This window comes from Mycteria americana, chromosome 9, assembly GCF_035582795.1.
Source record: "Mycteria americana isolate JAX WOST 10 ecotype Jacksonville Zoo and Gardens chromosome 9, USCA_MyAme_1.0, whole genome shotgun sequence".
In the NCBI taxonomy this organism is placed as follows: domain Eukaryota; kingdom Metazoa; phylum Chordata; class Aves; order Ciconiiformes; family Ciconiidae; genus Mycteria; species Mycteria americana.
Window position 1 is genome coordinate 44,779,360 of NC_134373.1, and position 21,775 is coordinate 44,801,134.

General features: G+C 36.9%; 1 protein-coding gene across 11 annotated transcripts in view; it reads right to left on the bottom strand.

The window, feature by feature from the left end:
• The window catches only part of BAZ2B (bromodomain adjacent to zinc finger domain 2B), a 173,908-nt gene that overhangs the window by 121,747 nt on the left and 30,386 nt on the right, over positions 1-21,775 (bottom strand). For all 11 annotated transcript variants that reach the window (XM_075511375.1, XM_075511368.1, XM_075511374.1 and 8 more), the window contains exon 2: positions 11,040-11,082. The gene's annotated coding sequence lies outside the window, so the exon portion shown is untranslated. The remainder of the gene's footprint in view (positions 1-11,039; positions 11,083-21,775) is intronic.

Genomic DNA, 21,775 nt, shown 5'->3' on the forward strand with positions numbered 1-21,775 from the left:
GTTTAACAATGATTTATTATCCTGTAATATAGGTCAACTGTCCGATTGAGCACCTTCTACAAGATGTTATAGGCTCTTGAAGCCATATACTACAACAACTGACATCAATGGTTTTATTAGGGATCAAACTAGTGGAGGACCTACGAATATAGAGAACTGTTAAAGGATATAGTCTTAATTCAAATTATTAAATGAGAAAGACTCCAAGATATCCAAATCTACTTTACATATGAAATACATGATTCTGGTAGAATCTGTTAGTAACTGGTTTCTCTATATAGAAACCAGTTACTCTACAGATAAAAGTGAACTCTCAGTCCACAAATATAGACTCAACCTCACAGAAGAACACAGATGACATCATATCAACAGTACACAGAATTAGATGCTGCCAGGTGCTAAAAAAGATACCTGATTTTTTATCAATAAAGAAAAAACATGAACTCAGAAATAAGACTGAATTTATCAACCATATTTATCCTCTCTGAACTAACCAGAAATAGCTTCTTCAATATATAGGCTAAAATTCTGTACTGTGCTGGAATAAATCACACAGATATAGATGCCCACAGTATAAACATATTCTAAAAATTAACACTGTCCAGTTTACTGTGTTTTTTGTTGTGGTTTAAAATCATATTCCAGAGAATTAACAGTTCACATGCACAGTTTTAGTATTGTGCTGTACTAGTAGTCGTCTCTATGCACACACACACACGCCTTTATTTTCAGTAACATACAATGCTTAGTTAAAAGCTATTTCTGGCACTTCATGCAGAAATTGCAAGCATCCTTCAAAGCTTACTTTTAAAAGATCTGGCAATGAAGCATGCTTATGCTTTTCCATAATGAAATACCCCAAACTGTACTCAATTATAATGACTACTATTTATCTACTTTTAGGGAATAAAAGTGGAGGACAATTTATTAAAGCACAGGAAGAACTCCTGAACACTGGAAGGTCACAGCCTATGGGCTGAGCTGCTAAGCAAAAACATCAATGATGTTCCAGAGCTGCCATTTTTCTTCCTTGACAAAGACTCCATCTGCCACAGAGCCATTTACAGCCTCAGAGTCAGAATATCAATGATTTCCAACCATTCTGCAAGTCTGCTTTCACCTTGACATCACCTCTGTAATACATCTAAAACAATGATACATATAACCCCTCTACAAGCTCTAAGCCCATGCTTTATTCAACTGATATGCATTTAAGCTGTGCTTTAACATACCATTTCTTTAATTCCTCTGAATTGTGCAAGAATATCAAAACTCCAAATTCTACATCCTTTTCATTGCTGTGCTTGTTTTAAATAAATTACCTTTGGAAAACGTAAAAAGAAAACGTTTCAAATACTGACAAAACATGTAAAAACAGAAAATACCTGATCATTTTAAAATCTGTATTTACATAACATACATGCACACAATCGCAATTTTTTTTTCCCAAATAAACAAAACATGCCTAGTAAGATCCTTATTACAGACAACCATGCAGAATAAACTATCACAGCTTCACTGAAACCAACAAAACTACATTCAGCTCTACATCTCTTGATGTATATACAAAACTGATTTAAAAAAAAAAAAAAAAAAAAAAGACATCCAGGTTAGAGCTGGGACAAAAGAAGAAAGAGAATCTTGCCTTACTAAATGAATACCTAAAGAATTAGGTCCTCAGATAAAACAGATTATACATGGATGGATAAAACCAATTTTATTTTTTTATATATATATATATGTATTCATGTATACACACACATTTATACACACACACATGCTCTCCATCAAGTATGAGAATATACAGTTCATCATCAGGCCCATCACAACACAACTTTAGTGAACATATTCCTTGATAGCAACTTTTGGAGTCTTGAAACTCAGGTATATGTTGGTGCTCTAGAGTAATTTTTAAACGTGCAAACTTGCAGCTTGATTTTACAGTGAAACTGGACCACAGGAGAAAGAATTTTGTATTACAAATACATATGTAAACACATACGATCGCATAGCTAGATGTCCAACTATTGCCATACAAACCTTCAATATGTTAAATATATTGGAGCAAAATATTTGAACACTAGACAAAACTTGCGATCAACTTTATGAAAATTTACTTCATAACATCTATAAAGTGCCTATTTTTAAATCTCAACTTTACCTCCCATTCTTTCTTCTCATTGCCTATGTCTTTACTTCTTCCCTTACAGAAGTAAGTGTCAGACACTTGATAAATTGAATCTGTTCTATTTCTATATGTTCTCTGCCCACTATTCACTTTGTTCAGGCTGCTTTTAATATTCTAAACAAACACAATTTAAGCAAAGAATATTTTTCTAAATCTGTATGGAAAAAAATTTCTCTTCATCCCCCAAAATACATTGCCCCCTAGAATACCCGTGGCTAAATCACACTAGGGCTTGGGTAGACTGCAGTATAAGGTTGAACTAGTTCAGGCTTTACCTTTGTGCTTGCCTTAGAAAGGGTAGGATCAGATGTACATGGATACATATCCAACATGTTTATTTTATGACCTACAGGTATTCACCTGACACTCTCATATCACATCTCTCACCCAAAAAACCCAAACAAACAAAAAAACCCCACCAAACTTTTTCAACTTTCCACCTGCTATCAATATACATTTCAGTTGTTTCTTATCTCATCTGCAGTTCAACTACTCCTACCCATCTCCCCATTACCACTAGCTCATTACTTTGGGTTTTTAGTGGTGTTAAAGTGGGCTGGCAAGCTATAGAATACAAGGGAGCACCTGCATGAAACATACTTGTCTCAAGTCAAATACGGACCAGCACTTAATTGTTCACTATTTTTTGCACCTAAGATTCAAACCTGAAGAAGGGCACCATGCTACATCCAAAATTAAGACAATTGTTCCCAGACTGGGGAAAACCAGGACAAACAGAAAAGCAAAAGGAACACATCTTTGAGAGGATGTACTACAATGCAGCAGAGCTAAGGAGGCGACCAAGATAAGGTATTCAGGCATGGCCAGAACTGGGAGACAGCACTATCCTAAGAAAGACCTCACTGAGGATGTGGAAGGGCAGTGGAAAAAACAAGAGCCAATTACTGTAAGAAAACCAATACTTCTCAGTCTTGCACAACTGCAGCTGTCTTCCACCACATATTCCCTGCTATGAAGCACTGACTTGACTCAAGAATTCCTTGATGCTACTGCCTCTTTCTAATTCTACCTTCCTCCTTTAAAAATCCTAGGAGGAAAGAGACAAAGGGGAAGAAAAGGAAAATAGTTTACAACTTTCTAGTTAAGATAGAAGCATAAAGTTGTTCAGATTGGAAGGATCTTACAGAGGTCATCTGATTCCACCTCCTGCTCAAAGCACAGTTAACTTTGAAGTTATGACAACCTGCTCAGAGCCTTGTCCAGTAAACAAGATGCAGATTTTGCAGGCTGAGCGCCCATTTCAGTGTTTCATAGAACCACGACTGGTTTGCGTTGGAAGTGACCTTCAAAGATCATCTAGTCCAACACCCCTGCCGTGGGCAGGGACACCTTTTACTACGTCAGGTTGCTCAAAGCCCCATGCAAGCAGACTTTGACCACTTCGAATGATGGGACATCCACAACTTCTCTGGGCAACCTGTTCCAGTGCCTCACCACCCTCACAGTAAAAAATTAGATTGGACATAGGGATGTCCAATCTAAACCTACCCTCTTTCAGTTTAAAACCACTGCCCTTTGTCCTGTCACTACAGGTCCTGGTAAAAAGTCTCTCTTAATCTATCTTATGACCTCCCCCTTTATATATTGAAGAGCTGCAATCAGGTCTCCCCAGAGCCTTCTCTTCTCCAGGCTGAACAACACCAACTCTCTCAGCCTGTCTTCATACGAGAGGTGCTCCAGTCCTGTGACCATCTTCGTGGCCCTCCTCCGGACCCACTCCAACAGGTCCATGTCTTTCTTGTACCGAGGACCCCAAAGCTGGACGCAGTACTCCGGGTAGGGTGTCACCAGAGCAGAGGGGGAGAATCACCTCCCTTGACCTGCTGGCCACGCTTCTCTTGATGCGGCCCAGGATACAACTGGTTTTCTGGGCTGCAAGCGCACAATGCCGGCTTGTGAAGTTTGACAACTTCCATTCACATGAATTTTTCCCTTTTATCTAATCAAATTTTCCCTTCGCATAATTTGTGTCTTTTGCCTCTTCTCTTTTCATTGTACACTTCCAAGAAGAACCTGACTTTTCTTCTCTCTAACACCTCTTAAGCAGATCAAGATAACCATTAGCTCAGGGAAGCCTCCTCAAGGCTGAACGATTCCAGTTCTCACGTCTGTTATGTCATGTCCTCTCGTTCCCTATTCATCTTGGTAGCCAACCACTGGACTCACTAAAGTATGTCACTATCTATCTTGTACTGGGGACCCCAAAACTGGGATACAGCATTCTAGATGTGGTCTCACAAGGGCCAAATGGGGCAGTGGGAACCAATCCCCTCAAACTGCTGCCTACACTCTTGCTAATACACCCCACGATAGCCTATTTTGCTGAGAAAGTGCATGGCTGACTCATGTTCAGCTTGCTGTCTACCAAAACCCCAAGGGCCTCTCTGCTACTGCCCCCAACCTGTCCTGCTAGGCAAAAATTTCTGAAAAAAATCTTTTACTCTTATTCACTCACTGCTAAGATAAATCAGTAAATGGTTTATGGACTACTGATGCTACAAGCAATGGAAGAACAGAGCTACAGCCACAAATCAAGAATAAGCCAAGGCCTTGTGCCTTTCACACACAGCTGAAGAGAGATCAGTATGCCGCTCCCATTTACCAAGCTGTTCTGTTTTCACATCAGTTTCCCACAAAACACACATCTAAGCTCTTCCAGTTGTCAAGTTAAAAATAAAAGAGCTCTCATTCTTTATTTAATTAAGGATCCCAGTTGCCTTCTCACTTTTGACTCTTTTTGATTCCACTATTTCAAGTTTCTTTATTACCACAGGATTTGCTACTACCTTAAAATCAGAAATTAAATAAAGCAAATTTAGTCTTGCCTAAGGATTTTTAAGACTTTAAGAATATAATCAAATATCAAATGATTCACAGTAATATTATGAATTCTGGTAACAGCAAATAAAAAAACCCACGTACAATACGCCTCCCTCCTTGAATTTGTAACCCTTACCCAGACCACACTTTCTGGAGCTTTCCTGTGGTGAATTGGTGAAGTCCTACTAAAAGCAGCTTTCTAGTTGAAAGAGGAACACAATACTCAGATTAACTACCAGCAGAAAAGTCCCTGAAGACTTAGATACAAAAGATATGGTTGCATCAGCTTACATATGGAAAATCATCTTTTCAATAGTTGACTAAAAATGTCGTCTTAACCTAAAAATTTAAATTACAGAGCTACTGTATATTAAGACTCCGAAATTTAATTAAAAAAAAAAAAGATTCCTCATTTCCCATAAGCAGACAAAGCTTTCTGTTTAAATGCTAAGAACACTTCTTTCTATAAGAAAGCCAAAGCAAACAAAGTGAAAACTCTTAACTAATCGTATGTACTTTGAAAGATTGCTGAACTTTTAAACTTTTGAGGTAACTGTAAACAACAAAACCACTTTTTTGTGCAAACGGATCGCTGCTATTGCAAGGATAAAACCAGCTGGTCTTAACAATACAGTGATACTACTGAAAATTCAATTTACATCTGAGCTCCTCCAGTTGCCATCTGTACAGTAAAGCTTAATAAACCACTTATTCCTCCTAACAGATGCTAATCATGGATTTACAATACATAATCAAAATCTGCTCTTTAACCCTTTCAGCAAATAACCATTATTAAATCTGGTTTGCAGCAGCAGCAGCATTAAAACAGTTGGCAGTAACTCTTACAGAAGTTGTATCAGTAGCAGGGTGGGGTGGGGTGTTGTTTTTTAAAACTGCCTTCCTATTATAAAATACAACACATCAAATGTAGTTTATTAGTTTAAAAGAAAACTGTAATAAAACTAGGTATTCCGCAGAGAAATACGCAGCTTATTAATTCTTTCCTTGAAACTTTTGGTCATTTTGTAATTTTACTTCCACAATTGTTTTATCTAGCATGTTAATTTGTTTTCCTTGATAAATAAATCTAAACATACACACACAATGACCATATTTGCAGACAAATCAGGAACATACAGCAATAAACTACTTTTACTTCAATTTTTTAATGAGATGATTTTCTAAAAATAACTATGCAAAACTAAGTAGAAAAAAGGCGTAATTGCCTTCTGCCTTTTATTTACACTCTGTATAATTACTGTAAGCACATAAAACTGTTAAAATCTTATTATTCTTAGTTTCTTAGTCAATGTTAATTGTTGTTATTATACTGAAGTAAAGATCTAATTAAATCTGCAGGTGTTACACATGTATGAAGGAAGCAAATTCTTATGTTCTTTGGGGGATGGGCTGTTTTGGAAGCTTTTGTATTTTTTCTGAGCTTGCCAAATGTACATCCACCTACACCGTCAAAAAACCAAACTGCTACTTTTCAAATACTATTACTACAAGCAACAAACAGCATGTTTTCATAGAATCACAGAATGGTTCCGTTTGGAAGGGACCTTCAAAGATCATCCAGTTCCAATCCTCCTGCCATAGGCAGGGACACCTTCCACCACCAGACCAGGTTGCCCAAAGCCCCATCCAACCTGGCCTTGAACACTTCCAGGGATGGGGCATCCACAACTTCTCTGGGCAACCTCTTCCAGTGCCTCACCACCCTCACAGTAGAGAAAAATTCTTCCCTATGTCCAATCTAAACCTACCCTCTTTCAGTTTAAAACCACTGCCTCCTGTCCCATCACCACAGGCCCTGGTAAAAAGTCTCTCCTTCATCTTGCTCATGATCCCCCTTTATATACTGAAAGGCCGCAATAAGGTCTCCCAGGAGCCTTCTCTTCTCCAGGCTGAAACACACCAACTCTCTCAGTCTTTCTTCACAGGAGAGGTGTTCCAGCCCTCAGAGCACTGTTGTGGCCTCCCCTGGACCTGCTCTAACAAGTCCATGTCTTTCTTGTACTATAGGCCCCAGAATTGTTTTGGGGCAATATAAAAACAAAGATTCCTTTTCCATAACCAAATGTACCTTCACATGAATTCTCTGCATCCTTTTGAGTATTTACATGATGAAAAAAGGCAAATACAGCTATGTATCTAGATGCTTAAACTAACTTCTGATGAGAAGCATGGGAACAGTTGTGAGGAGGGAGCTAATGATACACTCGAATTGCCATAAAAGCATAGAACTATTTTTGTTAACCTGACTTCACCAAATTTTTCTTCTTTCTTTCCCCCTTACCTCTCTGTACAGTGTGTTCCAATTTGTTATCAATAGTTTCTCAATAGTTGCCAGTTCCCAGACTTCTTACCAATTTCACTTACTGTTCAAGGATCACATTTTTGTGCAATTTCTTTTGTTCTGAGACATAGCAGCTGACAAGAGATAAAGCACATGGTTTTTTGTTTGTTGGTTTTTTTTTTTTTTTAAAAAAAAAAAGCAAGATGTTTGCCTAACTTGCACATTTCTGCAAGTCTGCTGTGTTTTTATTTAGTTTGCAAACAGGCTACTATTTACACACACTTAAGTTTCATGAAAGGGAAGTGCTTTTCTTGGCAATTTGCTTCTGTATTTTAGAACCTGTATATTTGAATTCTATATTTAGAATTCAAATATACAAAATCTTTCCTGGGTCTGACAGCAAAAAAAACTCAAACACTTCATCTGTTGTTGTTCACCTTCACATTCCTAGTCACCAATTCAAAGTATGCCAATGCATATACTTCATTACTGTGAAAAGAAACTGGGTAGTTTTCAAAACCTGTCAAAGCCTTACTTCTACTTTCTGTAGAAAGCATGATTTATTCTTCTGCTAACCGCAGTATTCACCAACTCTAGTGTTCCTGTAATGGCAACATCTCTCAAGCTAATTTGTCAACACAATTTTGGTCAAATTCTGAGGCCTCTCTTCTTAACTTTACTTTAACTCTCTCGAAAATTCTGTTCAGCCTTCTGCTCAGCTGATCTTTTACTTTTAAATCACTTGTTTAATTATAGCCATTAATAAATTGTTTAGTTACAACCACATATAAAATTTTATAAAGTATTATCTGCATAACTTTCAAGTACTGTGTTAACATTCTATATTACTTCTGTTTCCACAGGTAAAGTGGTACTGTTAGAATTCCCCACCACCACCTTTTGGAACAAATAAAAGAGGCATCATTAAGGACAAAAAGTACAAGGAATTTTTACTTGCCATTTTTCCTAATCTTTTCAAGATCTCCTTTGAGCAACCTATTTGTTACAACAGAATGCATACTGAGGTGCCATTTTTTTGTTTGGATGGAAGGGTTCTTACTGCTTCATAACAAAGAAAGTGTGTTCTGTAGGCTAAAGAACTGACTGTACCCACAAAACCGTTAGAGATGACTAAGGATGTGTTTTTTCTTCTTTTTCAGAGATTTGACATTTTTCATCCCTCACAAAAGGATTAAGTAACTTACAGTCGGCCATAAACACACAAGCAGAATAAATCAGTACACTGAGTTAGCACAAACAATCAGCCTTAAAAATAAGCTTGTTGAGAGAAAGAGATCTACACCTGGCTATTATTTCCCTTGCATTTTTTAAGGCCTACAGGAAAACTGATCAAAAAGCACACATCTTTCTATAAATTCCTCCTGTTCTTTTCCAATTGCATGTTTAAAGGGTGAAAGTTATGCATGTCAACTTGACCATTTATGGAGCATTCTTCTCATTCTACTAAGGCAATTTTTTGTTCAGTACTCATCCTGACTGTTGCACAGAGCAACAGAGGCCAGCTGCAGCCACCTAGCAGCTCCCACTCCTTGGTTATAGGTCTAGGGAAAACTGCCCCTCAAAGTAGGATCTAGACTTGTTTGTGGGTAATAACTCCCAAAACATTAAGGAGGAAGGAGCCCTCATAACACTTGAGTGTTCAGAAAAGTCAGAGAGAAATTTTCAACTCAAGCAATGGTTGCTTTCATATTTCTGTGTACCTGTATTCTCAATGAGGTTGCATCTCTCTTCCAAGGAAAAGGACTAATTTTTTTTTTTTTTTAAACAAGATTTCACAAGTCAAAAGGTTAGCAGGTTCAGCTTTAAGTCCAAGATACAGGTAGTGTTTAAAACTAATTAGATACTACACCTCCCTACCCCCTGCAAAACTGATAGCTTCTTCTAGAATGTTCCAAAGCCTTTCTTCAGACACAGGGAGGCTGGGAAGGTAGCAGTCTTTCAATTTCAGTACATCCCGGGGGGGCGGGGGGGGGGAATTACCTCATTAACAACAAAACAACAGGGTTCAGCTTGTATGAAAAGAAAGCTTTTTCATTAAAACTGGCTCACCTTACAGAAGTTGGCAGTATACTACTGTATTACAGAAAGTTTTACAATGTCTGATGCCTGCAGTAAACTAAATCCTAGATACAGTCTTCCAATTTTTGTCTATTATTGCAAATTACTGAATTGACTTTCCTAGTTGTGCTTTTAAAAAAAAAAAAAAAAAAAATTGGTTCAGATTGCTGCTCCTCGCTTCGAAATAGCCGGTTATCTTACCTCCCACCCTTACCTGCTCTCCTATCACTGCTGCTAACCAATGTGTTCACTAGAAAACTGTTCTTTTGACCTTTAATTCACTTGAATCCCCCTATTTAATAGATCTGCTCTCTCCATATGAACCTATTTGTTCTTTGAATTCAGCAGATGTCAGTGCTCTTAATACAGTATTTACAGGAATGGTAAGTCACATGTCGTGGTTTTAATAGCTTCTCTTCCCACATGCAACTGTACACTTTAAGTACTTCTAAAACCTGAGCCTTTTAAATTTAATCTTAAAAATTCTTTTAATCAGCATGCAAAAATGATTGATTTAGCCTCTTTTTTTTTTTTCCCTACTGTCAGTGCAAATCTCATCTTTACTGATTGTAAAAGTTACCCCCAGGATGAGGGCATGAAAGTTGCTACTGAAATGTAAAACTCCACTGTATCACACATAATCATGTCTGGGATCTAAACAAGGCATGTTAACCAACACACCTCATTACTGGACATAAACTTACAATATGTCCTTACAAATTTAAGTATTTCATTTGCTATTTTCAGGGTATATTATCACAAGTGTATGAAGAATTGATGGTTAATATGAGAGACACCAAAAAAATAAACTTGAAAAATAATTTCAAATCTATTTCAGATTTTCCTTTCTTACTTTACAGACCTGACAGACAGTTAAGTACAACAAAAGTTAAAAAGTGTGACTGAAAGTTGCATCTGTGAGCTAAGCAAATCCAGTCAGGCTTTCTGTTTAAATCTCTATCTATTTTAGTTTTCATTGTTAACTTTGTCTAAAGTAAAGTACCAGACTAAGACACAAATACTTTTTTTTCCTTTAGTTAACCTGAGAAAAACTGAGCAAATTGATGTGAATGCAAAATTCTTCATTTCCTAATAGTCTAGTAAATTATCTATTAATAAAACAAGATAATACATGCTCATCATGTAGCAAAATATCACACATTCTCTGACTATTCAAAATACTTTTCAAAGTTGCTAAAATTGATTTTGGAATCAAAACTCTCAGCACAATCTCTCAATTCATTTTAAACATTCCCTAAACTGTATAACATCAGACATCAAAATTACTAAAGGTGTGCTGAAAATGTGCAACACGTTAAAATTACATTCTACCATATTTATATTTCAAGGCTACATACAAGGAAATCCAGAAAGAACAATAACAGTGTTATCATAGACATTCATTGGTAAAAACCTACTCAACAGTTAAGCCTGAAGTCACAAAAGTAATTGCACATGTGGACTAAGAATCTAAAACTCTTAGTTAAGCCTGTGCTTAATGTCTTGCTGAAATCAGGACCTGGATGCAGAATTTAGCACTAAGCCATACAGTACTTAACATTTTCCTTTTCCCTATGAGTCATGCTTCTCAGAAAATTATCAGAATGCTTATTGCTACAGCTTACTTACCGTGATGGATGTGGTCAGTTCTGTGACATTACTGTTTTGCAACCTGCAAACAGAAAACAATTAATGATCAGCTGAGTCATCCTTTCATTAAGTAACTTTTACAAGGACAAAGACAGACACATCAAACAGAACAATAAAATTTCTCAAAGAAAAAAAAAAAAAAAGACGTCTGTGAAGTATTTCCAGTGTACTGAAAACAGTTTCCCACAGACAGATACGAAGCCATTAAAAGAAGAATAGTTTAAGCCAAATGTTATGTAATCACACTTTTTTTGTTTGCAACCAGCTGTTTAAATACACATGCCCATTTTACCCTTACTAAATTGTGAATGATATAGTACAATATGTTCCCCTTTGACGTACACAGTAAGTCAAAGGAATCTTTCTGTTAAAATGCAAAAAGAATTCTGGCCTCCCAGAAATCAATTTTGGGATTTTTCAATTTTCTTTATACAGAACCAGAGTTTCATTCCATTACTGCACTATGGTGCAGCAGTTGAAATATAGTATTTCAAATTCTCCTCATGCTATGAGAATTCAGAAGCATCTCTATGTCAGTACAAAATCTACACACATTTCACTGAAAATTTAAAAATAAAAATAATTTTTGAACACTTGTTTGGATTGCTTTCTTCCCATATTTTTTTCCTCTGGGTGGATCAAGTTTTTCTAAACACATAGTTCATACACACTGTACAGGAAATAGAAAACAGCAAAACAGATGCAACATTTGGAATACAACCATTACAGGAAAACGTTACTTGCTATAGTAGTAGAAATCTGATATTGTTGGGGGTTTTTTCTAATAATTTTTTTTTCCACTGAAGACTAGTAAAAAGTCAGTGAAATTTTACAGTTTGATCTTTTAAAAATATCTTCTGTAGCATTAAACATATACTTGCTATACAAAGCTTGTAGATGTTTCTCTTCAGCTACATTGACAGACAATTTTAACTGAGCAAATATGCATAATTGCCTACATATCAAAAAATGCTAGGGTAAAATGGGACTTCAGGGTTTTTTTTTGTTGTTGGTTTGTTTGGGGCTTTTATTTTACACTGAACACTTTAAAAAACAAGTGTGTAGAAAAATGGACCTTTTTACTCTATAATTTTTTTTACAGCATCACACTGACGGGAGCATAAAGCTGGCCTATCTCACAGTGCCACAGTCAAGAAAACATACTAATAAATCTACACAAACAAAACTTCAGCCATCTACATGAGCAAGAACTTCTTTTACAGAGTTAGGTAAGCTAAGTAACAATTTAAATCTAGGTAGGTAATTACATCAACAACAGCCATAGTTCTTTAAATTTAATTTTCTATTACAACCTGTAAATGGGTGGGCATTAACACCAACAATTGCTTTTTTGTTTGTTATGGCCACTACTGTCAAACTACACTCCCAGGCCTGCCAGGAAAACAACACGTATTTTTCTCCCCTATCAAAGGACAACCAAGAACAAATCTTTCCTCATAACAGTCAGTGGCAGTATCATCAACCTATACAGGAAAGGCATCACATTCGCTCTCCCAAGGAGAAATCAAAATATTAATGTTTCCCTTCTGTACCCTACTGCCATGCTTTGGCCGCACCAAAAAAAAAGGCAAACCAACCCCTAATGCGAAGTGATGGAAGGAGATACGACACAGTCACTACACCATTTTAAAAGTGGGAGCAAAGCATTTGAGAGAGGAAAAGCTTACAAAAGTATGTATTTTACTACCCTCTCAACCACCCTGCTGGCTGACTAGAACCCTGAACTGTCCTTCAGAAAGTAGAAAACAAAGTCGAAGTCATATTTCTTCTTCTACGCTGGAAACATGGTATTTCCTGTATTAGCTGAAGTTCAAGTACTTGCTGCCTGTTAGAATTTTGCACATACGTTCTACTTCTGACTACATCTATACCTGTGGCACTGCTAAGTTTTGGTATCAGTCCTGAAGGCATTGAATAGCCCACCAAAACCTGAACCTTGGGATAAATGTTAGAGGTTCAGTAGAGTTGAGGATAGTGAAAACAGCTCTTGAAGTTCCAGCTAGCCATTTGCAAGGAATGATAACCAACTACCTTACTGGCAGGCAGAGCATACTGCACAGTCACAGCCTCCTCAGCCCTAATTACTGTCCAATGAAAAGAAAAGGTTTCTCTATAGAAGTTACACAGATCCTTAAGGATGCAACCGGATTGGAAAATAGCCTACTTGTTTCCCCAGGGTAACAACACTTCCAAAAGAGAAGAGACTGGGAGGAAATCTTGAGTAGCAGATTCAGCCTGATGCTCTCTGACAATCTGTTGCTTCAACACATTTCCTTTACCAGCTGCTCACTTCTCCTCTATACTTCATCTGCTCTGACTGGATGCAAGTATGTAAACCAAGGAGTGAGGAAAAAAGAGGGGCTTTTTTTCATCTCTTCTCTATCGTTAGTACATGAAAAGGGTCACTACTTGGAAAATCCTCTACAACTTCACCAGAAATGCAAAAAATTGTAAACAAAGTTTCTGCAAGAAATTGGAATAAGTACTTAAGAAATTGTAATACAAAAGCACAACTGCAAGTAAAAACAGGTAACAGTTTTAAAAACAGGCTTTACTGTGGCTCCAATACTTCAAGGTCTGCATATGTTAAGAATTATTCCCAAAGCAAAAAATTGCAACATTAGCCCTGTGCATAAGCAGAATCACTTCATACAGTCTGGAGCTATCTCACAGATTCATTCTGCACAAATTACTTCAGATAATAACGTAAAATATATTTCAACAAAGTATATTCGTATTTTCTTAGCTTTCTTTGACTAAAGACTTACAAAGGTCGGTCTTTAATCTCAAATGGTGCAATAAACATTTCAGTCCATCTTCAAAATTCATAGAAGACCTCAAGATCTGCTGCTTGTGTAAGCTTTCAGCCTTCTATACTCCAATACTCATGTTATTAGAGGTCATATTCTATGTCCATTCCTACCCTGAATACTTGTGTACTTACGTGAGCCAAAAGGCGAGTACCTTTCCACAGGCAGTTGAGGCATGAAGTTGATTGCACCTGAGGGAAGGGGTGGGGTAGGAGGGTTGTCAAATCTAAGCTTGGAAAGGGATGCTAGAATACAAAATCAGAGTTTGAGATAGATGAGCAGAGGTGTCGGGAAACATCTGGGAGATGTGAAGATGAAAAACCAGGAGAGAAAGGCACCAGAACACACGCAATTGTGCAATACCACCAGCAGGTGCTGGGGTACGCAAATGGGGTAATTTCTTAATCCCCTTCTTGAAATACTTAACAGAAATACAGCAGCAAATCCCTCCATTAAAATATCATATGGTATTATGCAAATCACCCAGCATGAACACATGAGTATCACATACTTTCATAAGGCTTAATAAAAAGTCTGTATTCAGCAGGAAAATTTTAGCAGTACAGTCAAAATTACAGGTAATAAAACTAGTACTAGTGTTGAATTAATGTAACACAGTAGTCAAATGTTCTTCCTCCCAAACAGCATCAACTGCACATAGTCAAGATTTTAGTGAAGGTCCAAATCCAACAATTTTACAGATTGGGAAAGTAAATCTGGCTAGATGTAGACACACAAACTTACCTACTATCTTTTGATAAGCCAAAACTAACTTCAGTTGGACAATTTTGTACCACACACAATTGACTGACAAATGTCCTGTGTATCTAACACTCTCCAAGGGAAAAAAAAAGTGCACCTTGATGCAAACACTGTAAACGCAAGCAAATAAATTCAGTTTTTAAGAACAAAAATAGAGTTGTCTATTATATTTGAGTAAGAAATAAGAAGTTAGATTTGTTCTTACTTAAGTAAACAAACAAATGCAAATACAATGCAGCCTATACAAAATGCATCACATGCTGCCCTGGTTCCTCCTCCCAGATGCTGTATATATTTACAATAAACAAACTACTAAGTTATTCAGAGACCATTGTCCATTATTCATCAATAAAGAAAAGCATATTTAATGCATGGTCTTGTATTACTGAGGTTGTTTATTCTCTTTCCAAACACTAAAGGTTTCAGAGTTTTATTCATTTGCTGTAAAAAGCTACCTCAATACATTAGTAGCACTCGCCACAGTCAGTAAATAAACGGTCCAAGACCTCTAAAATAGGCATAGAAGTTATTTTCCCTTTGAAAGGGAGAGGAAACTTACATGTTGAAGAGATCCCTCCCACCATACCCCACCTTCAGCATCAAAGAAATATTACAAGCTCACGTGTTGGAATGGATTCAATTTGCCTTGTGGATTTTTCTTAAAGATAATGGCATTTTTATGTAGACATAGCTAACCTTCCAGGTATTCACTTTACTCTTAAAATAACTCTATGAAAACTTTTTAAAAAAAAAAAAAAAAAAAAAAAACCCCAAGATGACACCAGTCAAAAACTCAAAGTCCCAGGATTTAACAGTGTAATTTCGGCTTTAAGTATGTTTTGTATTTCTATCACAAGATTAAAACAGTATTCTATAAAATGCTTTCATTACTCCACTACTTTGAAACTCTTCTTTTTCATTTTAAGTATACATTTCATTCCACAATGATTACAGTATTTCCTGAAATACACCACAATGAATGGCTTAAAGTTGTGTCATCATTGTGCCATCAAGTGTCATTTATTCATTTAGTTCCTATTCAGTTTCTGTAGGACTTCTGAATCTACCTCCCTTCATCACCCTGGCAAATCTCAGCCACACACTGTCCATTTCAATAATGGAATTCCACCTCTCTGTAACATGTTAACAAAAACGATGCTTTGTCTCTCTCTTCACAGCACTTGCAGAAAAGATACTCTTGTAACTCTAATCATTATTTCATTTTAAACACAGCGGAACTTTACATTTGCTATCATCTGTACATTTCACCTGTGTGTGAGATATACACATATCACACATTGAATTAGCTTGACTTGACTTTAAAAATGATCTGAAGCATGAAGCAGAATTCATATTTCCCCCTCCTTCCAGCACCTTGTATTTGGTGCTCCCAAGAGATTCAAAAGATTATTATCAGTGGTTCAATCCAATTATTTCACATTTTATCTTGGAAAACTGTAAATAACAAACCTGCTTTGCTTGAAAGAAATTACTCTTTACCCTCCAAGTAAGTACAGTTGTGCATTTCTTCCTAAAGGGAAGTAGCACTCAGTAGCAAGGTAATGTTTTGGTTAATATTCCACGACCTAATTGAACATTTGCATATTATAAGCAAACACACAATGAAGTGGTGGAGAAAAGGTAGAGGACTTTAATATCACACAGAACATTAAATAAGACAATGTAAGAAATGCACATAGTGGGGGGCACCGTGAAACCCACACAGTCTGTACCCTATAAGCTTAAACTGGGCTATCATAAACCAAATATTCAGGCTGCTTTGCATAAAATTTAATTGTAGCAAGACATCTAACTCAAAATCAAGAGTAAAAATGAAATAGCTCTAACATACCACTCGATAGATTCTCAGAGGCCAAAGAATCCCATAAATAGGATATATCCACACTACAATCCCCACTGTGACTGTTTAACCAGTTTTCAGCCAAGGTTAAGCTAAGCTAAGCTAAAGAACGTAACTATCTTTTTACAGCACACACCACAGTGCAGTTGATTTTCAAGTATTTACTGCTTCTCCCTTCAGCCCGTGAGCAGCTGCATACTACTGCCTCTACACTGTTAGCAACATGTAAGTTAGCCAGTCCAAAGCTGATTCAGGATTCTGTGTGACCTACTTCCATTGCAAACACATTAGCTCCCCAAAGTTTTGTAGAAGTTTTCAGGAACCAGATTCTACACCTTCCAAAATTATTCCCTTACCCGTTTATAAATTTTAACTGACAGTACTTCAGTTTAAAATACTCCTTTTCTCCTTCTCATCCCATTGCTTCTGGTTACAACTATATCTAAACAAACCCTCTATTCTGACACTACCAAAATCAGTCTGAATGTGCTGGTCACATGCTCACGAGTTCAGCAATACTGCTCTTGAACAGCCAGTTGTAACAGAGATTGAGACGTACTGCGGTAAAGCAACCTGTAGTTCCTTTACATACACACACAGACATCTTCCAAAAGTCAATTCACCTCACTTTTTACTCAGCTGAGCAAGCATACAATCCAATGCAAAACAGGGGCAGGATGCAGCCACAGCAGTGGGACCGCCCCTTACAGCACAAGATCAAATAAGGCACGATAGAAAATCATACCAATTAAATGGAAGCAGTACTAACTCTAAATTGTTTTAAACTTCTATTAGGAAAAGCAAGAATTTTGATCATCACAACCAGAATGGATTAGATGGCCCAAATAAAGGTAAGTATTCAGGTGGGAATAACGGCACATCCTTTTGATGATAGCTGTGGGGTTTCATTATCTCAGTACTTTATAGCTGCCTACAGCACATTTCTACCATTCACTTTACAACTTACTGACCCGTCCAACTCGATCACCAGCACATATCAACTAACAAGTAAAAGGCACACCGATGATGGCAAATGTGATTCTCATTGTTACCTCCTCTAGAGTCCATCCTCACGCTTGCTTTACTCAAAATTGAATTTGCATTAGGTGACCATGTAAGGATTTGCACTACGGGTATAAAATTAACATATAAAAACTTTTTTTAGAAGCAAGCTCAAGGAAGAATCCAAATTTCTATGTTTACTGAAGATTGTAAAAACAAATTGTAAAAGAAAAAAACAACATAAAATCATTATCTACAAAAAGACCCAACTTTTATTTAGAGGGCAAAACTAGGGAAAACGTGACTAAGACAAGTGACTATGAGGTTTGAAAACCATACTATTTGCTGCAGATATGTATATACCAAGACTGAGGCTTTAAAATTTTGAAGCTAAAAACAAAGGAAGCATCTACTTTTATAAGTAATATGTTCCTTACGTATTTCAGTATTTTTCTTCTCCCCGATTAAAAGCACAGAAGCTGGTTTTGGCCCCAGCGTCCAAACAGGTGCCTTAGGTATGCAAATACTATACTAAGTGGAAAACTAAGCTAAAACTCAACAGCGAAGATACGATTTGGCATGAACTTAAGGAAGTTACACACACCAACTTCTCTGTCCAGTTAAAAAAAAAATATTAAAAAGGACCAAAGAATATTGTTTCAGACTAAATATTCTCTTCCTTGACACAACTGCGCATACACACAGATATGGAAAGCTCAGTATTTACCATTTATTTGTGCAATAACAGAAGTCCTTGCAACTAGTTTCTTCTTCTCCCTTTTAGTAGTCACAGTTATTCCACTAACAAAGCCCAACAGAAAAGCATTTTATTGTGGATTATTTTTTAGATTTGTTTTTAAAACTGATTATTACAAAGCGTAAAACACAGTATCCTTAAATGCAAACAAAATCCTAATGCAATTTGAGAATAAAAGGCTAGAAACAGCTGACATTCCACACTCAGTGGAGATAGGTGGAAGCTGAATATTTGAAAGAACAGAAAATGTGGAGTGCCTGGAAGAGGAGATTGTAAACTTTCTTGTATGTTTACATTTCCCGGTATCAGCCCAGCACCAGTGAGGCAAAGTGTCTCACTGGCTGCACCGTGCTACACAGACACACAGGCGTAATAACTGCTTCTCACTGCAAGAATGGGACAGCTAATGTGGACAGGAAAGATTTTTTTTTTTTTTCCCCATATTTCATTATCAACTATGCAATGTTCATGTAACCTAATCTTTTTTCCCTGCATTATTTCCTTATGTGTACAAAGTAAAGAAAAAGGAAGTTTCCTGTGCTTAATATTAGCATATAAATGGAGCTAGTTGAGGTTTGACTTAAGTGGGAAGACAGGGTGGGGTGAATTCCCACCTTTGTTTCTGTTATCACTTTGCAAAGTGGTTTTTTAAGCAAGACTAGAATAACTGGTTTACATTCTGGCAATGGCATCTTCTCAGTTAAATCAAAACTTAGAATCTGAAAGCACTGCAGAATGCAGCAAAAACGGCACCATTTTCATAAAGCCATGAGGCAAGACGTTTTCTTTCTTGACTGCAATTTGCTTCTTTCTTCAATGTAAACATACTACAAAAGATATGCCTGTCTTTCTAAAATTGACTTGGTGCCATTTTTAATTATATTGCAAATAAAGGTTGAAAGAATGTGAGTTTTCAAGTTACATTCTTCCTGGTTTTCATTAGTAATTCAGGACTTGTCTGCTCTGGAAGTTTACTGTGATGGGAGAGCTAGCAAAGTTATGGCATTACAAAAGACTGAAAAAGTGACATTAGGGAAACTTTGTCAAACCGTTTCATACTTCTGTTAACTTTTATAACTAGTATTTCTTGAAAAGTTGGTAGAAAGAACACTTGATAGAATGAGGGCACTTGTTCCGTAAAACTTACATAAATATTTGAGAAAACTGAAGCAAGTTTCTCTATGAAAGACAAGATATGCCATTACAGATACTTTTAAAAGTCTTAGCAGAAAAGTCATTAATACCTATTAAAGACTAACACATGACAACCTGCTTCTTGGAAAACCCTTTTACCAGAACAGTTGAAAGGAAGAGAAGTCATGGCCCTAAAATACACAAATAGATAAATACACAAATAGAAATGGCCCTAACATAGTCATGACCCTAAAATACACAAATAGAAATATTTTTTAAAAAGGCTTTTACCTACTTTGATGAACTAATGCGTGGAGAACCAATAATTCAAAATACAGATTTAGAACAAAAGATCAATCAAAAAAGTCTCCACTGTGATAGCAGAGTCAACAATATAAGCTTTGTGCAAATATATCATCTAGTTTCAGAGCATTTTTAATCTACCAAAGCAAAATTATCCCTTATGATTTTGGAAACTGATAATTCAACAGGAGTTCAGTATCTCAGCAGCAGATTTCAGCAATGTGCATATCAGTGCTAGCAAAGACTAGGCATCACTTGGTATGAGGAATATTTAAATACTAGAAATCAAAGACTCTCCCTAAGAGTTTGGGTTCTGGGTTTAATTTCTTTTAAAAGATTTATGTAGTTGGGTTTTGCCTGCTTGTAATTCTGCCCCCTGCCCCTTCTATAAACCAGTGTACTAATATTAAAAGAGCACATGACTGGAAAAGACTTCCTGGATCAAATCTACTTCCTTCCCATCCCATCCCATGCAATCCTTCTCATAATGGATAAAATGCCATCTTAAAATTCGGCTTCCTTCTCCCATCTTTATGTTCCTCAGGTTTTCAGCCTAAAATTGTTGTTTATCAGCTTAACCCCATTTGTTTGAATCCTACAATTTTTGTGTTCTTTACACTGTTTTTCTTGGAGTTTGTGGCCCGTAGGGCAGGAGTATGCAAGCTCTCGGTTTTCAGTTTTGTTAAACTAAACCAGTCTATGTTCTTTCAAATCCTTCTGTAAGTCTCCAAATTACCCTTAGAATCCTAGTGTATGTTCTTCTTGCCTATTTTAGTTTCAAGCTTCTTGAACATGAATAACCTTTCTGGAACAAAACAGAAATACACTGTATTCCACATGAGGCTTTACCAGGACATTCCCAATGCAACAATGATGTAAGAGAATCATTAAAGGTACTGCACAAAAAGCCTCTCATCCAGAGATGCTACAGTCACCTCAGTGAATCATTTAAGTATTGGCCAATAAAGATACAGCAGTCCCATGCTCACCTGCTGCCATGCAGCACTCTTCACTGGTTAAGCTCTTTACAGCTCTTGCTGTACTTTGTAAACAGGAACAATGCAATTGGGGGGGGGGGGGGGGGGGGGGGATGAAAAAACCCACGCTGAACAGTCTTCAATATTATCAAGTTCCACTGGGTCTCTTAATTTTAGCTGAAGACGAAAATTTCTTTAAGATCTTCTTGCTTCTTCCACTCATTTGCAACTGTACATTCCTCATTCCATGAAGTATTTGAAAGGAGAAAAACAACCCTAACTTCTATTCCCCCAAAATGCCCTGTTTTCTCACTTACACTATTACTTTATCGTTGCTCACAAGAACTAACCACTCTTCACCTGCATTAGGCAAAATTCTAGAAGTGGCAGGAAACTAAGACCTTTACCCACACCTTAACTTTGTAAAAACAGAATGAAGCTAAGAAATGTTAATTCCGTTTCCTTGTGCTAAGAAGTCATCTTTTGAGCAGCAGAAAATGCGAGTTGTCCATTTTTATGACAATTGTCCTAAAACTCAGGGAGCCACATTTCTACTGTGAGTATGCTAGCACTGCTTTATGAAAGCCACACAAACCCTTTGATCAATTGCAGTCCCTGCTTTCTTCAGTGGACAGACTATACCTCTCTGTTGTAGAGGAAATACAGGAGTTAAGTCAGCTGCTAGAACATGGCACACAAGAACTATGAATTAGCCCCAAAACGCAAGACTGAGGCTTCTAGCCCACAGAGAGTTTAGAATGCTAAGGTATGGGTTTTTTATTCACGTTGATTACCATTTCACACAGCTTGACACAGTGAGGTTCCTAGACTCAGCTACTAAGGAAAAAAAAAAAATTCCCTTTGGAAGAAACCAAAGCTGCGTGGATTGTCAAAGCTCTGTCAGCACATCAGACACTGTTAGGCCATGAACCTTTCCACATCAGGACCTTTCACTATAATGATGGATGAAAGCAATGATGTCAGCAATGACAAGGTGGTCTACATCATGATTAGGTATTTTGATCAAGATTCATGTTAAAAAAAATGAACTTTTGGCAAAGCTTGTCTGAAAGTGCTGAAAGGTTTTT